Here is a 6,533-nt window from a genome sequence, read left to right as displayed (position 1 = left end):
AATACACATCCTCAGTACTGGGTTACATTAGTACATGTACTGACACGTCTCCACTATCAGAAATGTTAAAAGTTACCCAAACAGAAAACCTTGGCTGATTGCAGAGGTACACAACCTGCTGGAAGCCAGGAACACTGCCTTCAGGTCTGGAAACTCAGAGGAGCTGAGTAGGACAAGAAAAGATCTGGTTGCTGGTATTAAGAAGACCAAGGCCACATATGCAAAGAGGATCGAGGGTCAATTCATCTCACAAGACCCTCGGAGCATGTGGAGGGGCATTAAGTGCATAACAGATTATAAAGGAAGGAGCGAACAATGCCCCAAAGACCCATCTCTGCCTGATGCCTTCCTACAAAGTCAGAATCACATGACTGTGCATGCATGTGTGTGTGCATGTGTGTGTGTGTCTGTGTGTGGTGTCTGTGGTTTAACATAAAACTTTAACGTACTTGGTTATGTAAAATATGGCTTTAAGCCTCACGTGTGACAAAGTTCCACCCGTGTTTCTTCCAAACAGCAAACGTGTGGCAGCTGTTCTCATTCATCACCTTCATCATCATCATCATCTGCTCACGCTGTGATGCGTAATCCTCGAGTATCCTGGATTATGACTCAACAGCTGGAAAATTGATGATTTCTCCAGCTCCTTCTCAGATTTTACAGCAGCTCCACATTCCTCTCAGCTGTAACCCATTACCAAGATTCCCCCACCCCCCACCCCGCAGGCAGATAACCAGCTCCAATGATGCACTTCCTGTGTGCACGTCACTGCCCCGCAGAGTCATGCAGTTCTTCTAATAAACTGCATTGTATCAAGTGTTGATCCTGCAGCCCAACTCACTGCAGAACAGCTGCTGGGGGTGCCAGGAAGGTCTGAATGTGTGTTTGCTCTTGGTTGCATCAGTTCTTCTTTCTTTAGCTGCGTGTCGTGCAGCTTGTAAAACAGGTTGCATGCTGTTGCAAAGTCAAGCTTCTCCTCTTCAAAACCAAAGAAGACAAACGTGGGGTGATTGTCTAGAAGCTTTGTCACTCTGAAACAGAGGAAAGATTGGATCGTTTCAGGCATCACACTGTTTGTTTACAGCATATTAGCTCAAAGTGAAGTACAGACAGATCATGTGGAAAAACAGCCGAAGCGCTGAATTCCTGAAGCTGAGTTATTCACCTCAATACCAGGAGAACACAAGCTAAACACAATGCTAACTAAAAGCTAAAAGAAGCAAAAATGTATTAATAAACCCCTTAAAATAGTAAACATAGCTAAAAGCTAAAATCTGCAAATAGATGACTAAATGCTAAAAGTAACAAACAGCTAGCTCAAACTTACAAGTAGCAAAATGTTTTGGAGGGTAAAAGGTTGTATAGGAGCTAAAAGTAGTAAATAGTAGCTAAAACGTGCAATAAAAATAAGACATGTTCCTGTTTTTAGTTTTCTACAGTCGCTTTATAATCTAGCTGTTCTTGTTATTTTTTGGCCATCTTATTTTAATTTGTAAAAAAAAAATCTGTATGCCTCTTTTTTAATTGTCCATTGTTGTCATCATTCTTTGTTAAATCAGGTCTCTCTTGCAAATGAGTCATCAAGGCTCAATGGGATTAACCTGTAGAAATAAAGATTGACTGAAAAAAACCTACAAGCAGCTGTCAAGGGAATGTATGTAAAAGTTTATGGATGTTTGTCACTAACTAATGTTAACTTAATGTGTGTGAGATAGAAAGTTGTTTTTCAGATTCTCACTGAGACTCTGAGCTTGTACCTTTGTACATCTGTGAAGGCCTTTTCGTGACCGTCTACCCTCGCAAGTAAAAGATGGGTTTAAAAATCTTCTCGTGTCCTCAGAGTGGCTAACTTGAGCAAGCAGCTGATGAAAGGATGTTTATTTATCCAACAGTAGTAAAAGGTTGGATAGAAGCTAAAAGGAGCAAAATGTTAGATAACCCCTGTGTAAATGGTAGCTAAAAGTAGCAAAGGCTATATTAGCAAAATGACAGGTCAAAGCTAGTGTATCAATTTTTTTTAGCTGATGACCAAAAGCAGCTACCATACCATACCATACCATACCATACCACTTTATTTATAGAGCACTTAAAACAGCGACAAGGCCAACCAAAGTGCTGTACAGACAGAACAACAGGTAACACACAAAGCAAAATACAAAATGAGGTCAATCAGAATATAGACATAAAAACGATGCAGATAATGACGACAAACCAGTGTGGAGCATACAGGATCAAACACAGATCATCTGGTGTTGAAAGCTGCTGAATAGTAGTGAGTTTTTAAACGGGACTTGAAAACCGAGAGGGAGGGGGCCTGTCTGACAAACAGAGGTAACTCGTTCCAAAGTCTTGGTCCTGCTACAGAGAAGGCCCTGTCACCTCTGCGCTTAAGACGAGTTCCTGGAACTGTGAGGAGCAACTGGTCCACTGACCTCAGGGAGCATGGTGGGACATACGGTTGTAGCAGATCAGAGAGCTGGGGGGGTGACACTGTTCAGTGATTTGTAGACATACATGAGTATTTTGAACTGGATTCGAACGTGAACCAGTAACCAGTGCAGTGAGGCCAAAACTGGTGTAATGTGCTCTCTTTTGCCTGTACTGGTTAAAAATGGGGCTGCTGCATTCTGGACCAGTTGTAGTCGTGCAATGGAGGTCTGACTGATACCAAACAGGAGTGAATTGCAGTAATCAAGCCTAGATGTAATGAATGCATGTATTACTGTCTCCAGGTTCTTTTTGGACAATATGGGCTTCAGTTTAGACAGCCGCCTCAGTTGGAAGAAGCATGATTTAACAATCATGTTTACATGATTGTTAAGTTTCAGGGAAGGGTCCATTATCACGCCCAGATTAGTGACTCTTTGTTTTTCTGACAGGGTTAGAGCGGAGAGGTCGATGCAGTGGTTTGTGATCGTGTCGTTGGGAGGGAACAACATGACTTCAGACTTCTTTTCATTGATACTTAAGAAGTTCAAAGCCATCCAGTCCTTGCTGTCAGCCAGGCTGTTGAGCAGCGGTTGAATAGAGCATGTACCATTGTGTCTTAGTGGGAAGTAAATTTGACAGTCATCGGCATAGAAGTGGTAGGGCATGTTGTGTTTCCGGAAAATAACACCAAGCGACAGCAGGTATAAAGTGAATAGGAGGGGACCCAGAATGGACCCCTGCGGAACCCCCCATTTAAGCTCTGCCTCTGCGGAACTAAAATCCTTGATGGAGACACAGAAGGATCTGTCAGTGAGGTAAGATCTGAACCAATTGAGGGCTGATCCTGTGACGCCCACCCACTGCTCCAACCTAGCAATGAGGATCACATGGTCGATGGTGTCAAAGGCGGCTGTGAGGTCCAACAGGACAAGCAGCACAGAATCACCGGTATCTGTGAATCTGAAGATGTCGTTAAAGACCTTCAGCAGGGCAGTTTCAGTGCTGTGGAGAGGTTTAAAGCCAGATTGGAAAAGCTCTAAGATGGCGTGATCCTCCAGGAAGCACTTCAACTGGGACTCGACTATTTTCTCCAGTAGTTTAGAAACAAATGGGAGTTTGTCATCAGTTCAGCTAAAGCTAAAATGCTTTCTTTAACCATAAAAACGGCAAATAGCTAAGAAGTGAAAATAGCATAGAAAGTAAGAAAGTAGAGCGAGTATGCTGAAGCAGATTTGAAGAACTATAGCAAAGAAAACAATTGCAAAAGATGACTCAGCATGTGTGAGTGCTGACTCAGCATTGAAACACTGAACAATAAAATGTGACTAAAACTTTAAAACGTAAATCTTCTGTCTGTAAATAAAAAACAAAACTAGAACCATGAAAGTCTCTGTAAGCTGAATTTCAACTGTCCTGTTTTACTGAAGTGGGTGTGAGCATATTGATCAAGCTGTCCGACTGATGGATCATCTTAGAACTGATTCTGCTGAGACCTTTCCTGTCTCTTAGTTCCTGCAGTCTCTCTTCACTGACTTCTTAAAACCTTCATAATTTTCTCACAAAAGATGAATATATTTAACCAAATACAGCCTAGCTTGGTTGAACTGAACCTCTTTACTGGGTTATTTTTCCAAACCCTAAATCATTAGTTTATAACCATTACAGTGTCCTAAACCAGCCAGTGGGGAGCACAAGCCAGTGTATGTTTTGTGCCAGTCCCAAGCCCAGGTAAATGGTAAGGGTTGTATCAGGAAGTGAATCTGAAGTAAAACACTTTTGCCAAAACTATCATGAGAGTTCATCGGAGTGAAACCATGCTGGATCAGCCGAGGCCCAGATGAACAACGACCGCCATGTGCTGTTGACAAACAGGGTGGAAGACCAAAGGAGGGAAACATGTCAGGAGACACAGGGAGAAGAGGAAAGTGAAGAATGTAGGACTGAGGGTTGCAACTCTAAATGTGGGAATGTTAGAAGTTTAATCTTGCTGGAGGCCCAATCTGGTCTACTCTGACTCATAACCTGGTTTGAAACAGATCAAACAGAACACTTCACTTCACTTCCGGTGAGCTGATGGACGGCAGCTCCCTCCGGCTTCTCTGCAGTCTTTTATCATCAAACTGACCCGTTTTTCGAACCGGACTAAAGTTGGTCCCCTTCCTACCGAATTCGGTGTTCAGTGACTCAGAGAGCCGGACGGGACCGTCCAAAAATATATTTTGGTCCAGGACCGGCCACTCCCACCCCACCGGTCACTCTGAGCGCATGCTGCCGGCCAGGTGACCCCTCGAACTGGGGAGTCGTTGCACGAAGGTCAGGTGTTTTTTCTCTCTCTCTGGACCCCAACAAAAACATACTTCTCAACAAACTTCTCATCTGGACCTTTGTGGTTCTACCTGGTTCCGAGAAGAATCGTCAGGTGGTATTGCACTGGTTTTCTGCTGGACTGGCCCTCATGGCATCTTCATTGGTGTGGGGTGTAGTGAACTTGACCTGATGTCAAATCTTGACCTTAGGATCATATGGTCAGAAACTGTCATTTCATTGATTTGCATCTAGAAATACAGGTTAACCCATCCTGAGACTTTCTTTCTTGAATTAATCAAGTGGAAAAGACAATTCTCTATGATCATTACTATTTTACAAATGTTTTGATAATCAAATTGTGTTAGTTCAAACAATGTTTACATGTTGAAGTGAACTACTCATTTTTATTTACTTAAACAGTAGTAATGATTTTTAATCCTCAATTCAAAGTGAAATCAAGTTAGAGTACGTTACAGAGTAATGATTTAATTTCTTGATCGTCTGCTTTGAAGTGAGCAAATTTGTAAGTGTGTCAAAGGTCGAGTTTCGGTCAACTGAAAGTTTACTGAAAAGAAATGTCATGTTTAACTTTTACAGCAAGATACTTGGTGGGAGACTCCACAAAGTCTGGTTTTTCCATGATATCTTTCTGTCTGTTCTTAAACAATCTGAATCTTTTCCTTGACTTTTAATAACACCTTACATCACAAGCCACACCTCTGCCTTGGTCCATCGACCAATCAAAAAGCTCTCAAATGAACCGGAAGTGACCCTTCTTAAAAGGTTGGCACTTCCTAGTTCAAGGAGAAGAGTTCTGGTAAAGAGTTCTACAGGAGAGTTCAGCTCAGTCTTGAAGCTGCTGTAAGCTCAGTCTTGAAGATGGAGCAGCAGTTCAAGTAAGGAGTTTTTTGGAATTCAGATGCAGAGAGTTTGGGAGTTCCTGAATGCAGAACGCGGGCATTCAGGATGCTGCTAAACCAATCAAGCTGAACCAGAGACGATTTTGGGAATTATAACTTCTGTTTGGATAACCTCACACGACTCCCAAGGTTTTTAGCTGTTCTCACGGAGACGCTGAAAGAGTCAAAAGAAGAGCTCTACACCGACGCTGAAGCTATCGTCTGCAAGGTAAAAGTTCTATTTCGACCAAGCGTACCGTTGGTCCAAGCTGATTTCAATGGAGCGTGCTGTTCTGGTTAAAACAGACAAATTCCCTCACACATCTCTCTCAGATAAACTTCATCTTTCCATCTTTAAACTCTCCTATCTGCTAGAAAATTAATCCAGATGTTTTCAGAAATGTCTGTGGTGTAGCAACGGAAAATCATGGCCGTATGGTTTTCCTGGTTGTAAAGCTGATTAATTATGTCGTTATTTTCCAATTCTTGCCAATTAATGTAAATGTGTGATGTGTTAAACTTGATTCTGTTAATAAATGACCCACTCGCTTGGTGAGTCAAAGATAATTAACGTCTCACGTCCACATTTTTATTACATTCAACGCACGTATGTTACACAGTCCAGAAAAATGAAGAACCCGTTTAATGTATGAATATATCTCAGGATATGTCATACAACATCTGGTGGCCCGTGACGGTTCATAAATGGACTGTGTATTCGTGTGACAATTGAATATTCCATGTTGGCATGAAAAAATAGCAGATCGTTTGCTGTGCTGAAACGCAGCTGAAGCTGCGCGCTTGGAGGAAACGCTGCATGTTTACGCTGCGATGTTTTGAAGCTGAAACGCTGCATGTTTACGCTTAATGCTTTGAAGCTGATACCGATTCATATGT

This window comes from Nematolebias whitei, chromosome 7, assembly GCF_014905685.2.
Source record: "Nematolebias whitei isolate Nwh7 chromosome 7, NemWhi1, whole genome shotgun sequence".
NCBI classification, from domain to species: Eukaryota; Metazoa; Chordata; class Actinopteri; order Cyprinodontiformes; family Rivulidae; genus Nematolebias; species Nematolebias whitei.
This window is presented reverse-complemented; position numbering follows the sequence as displayed.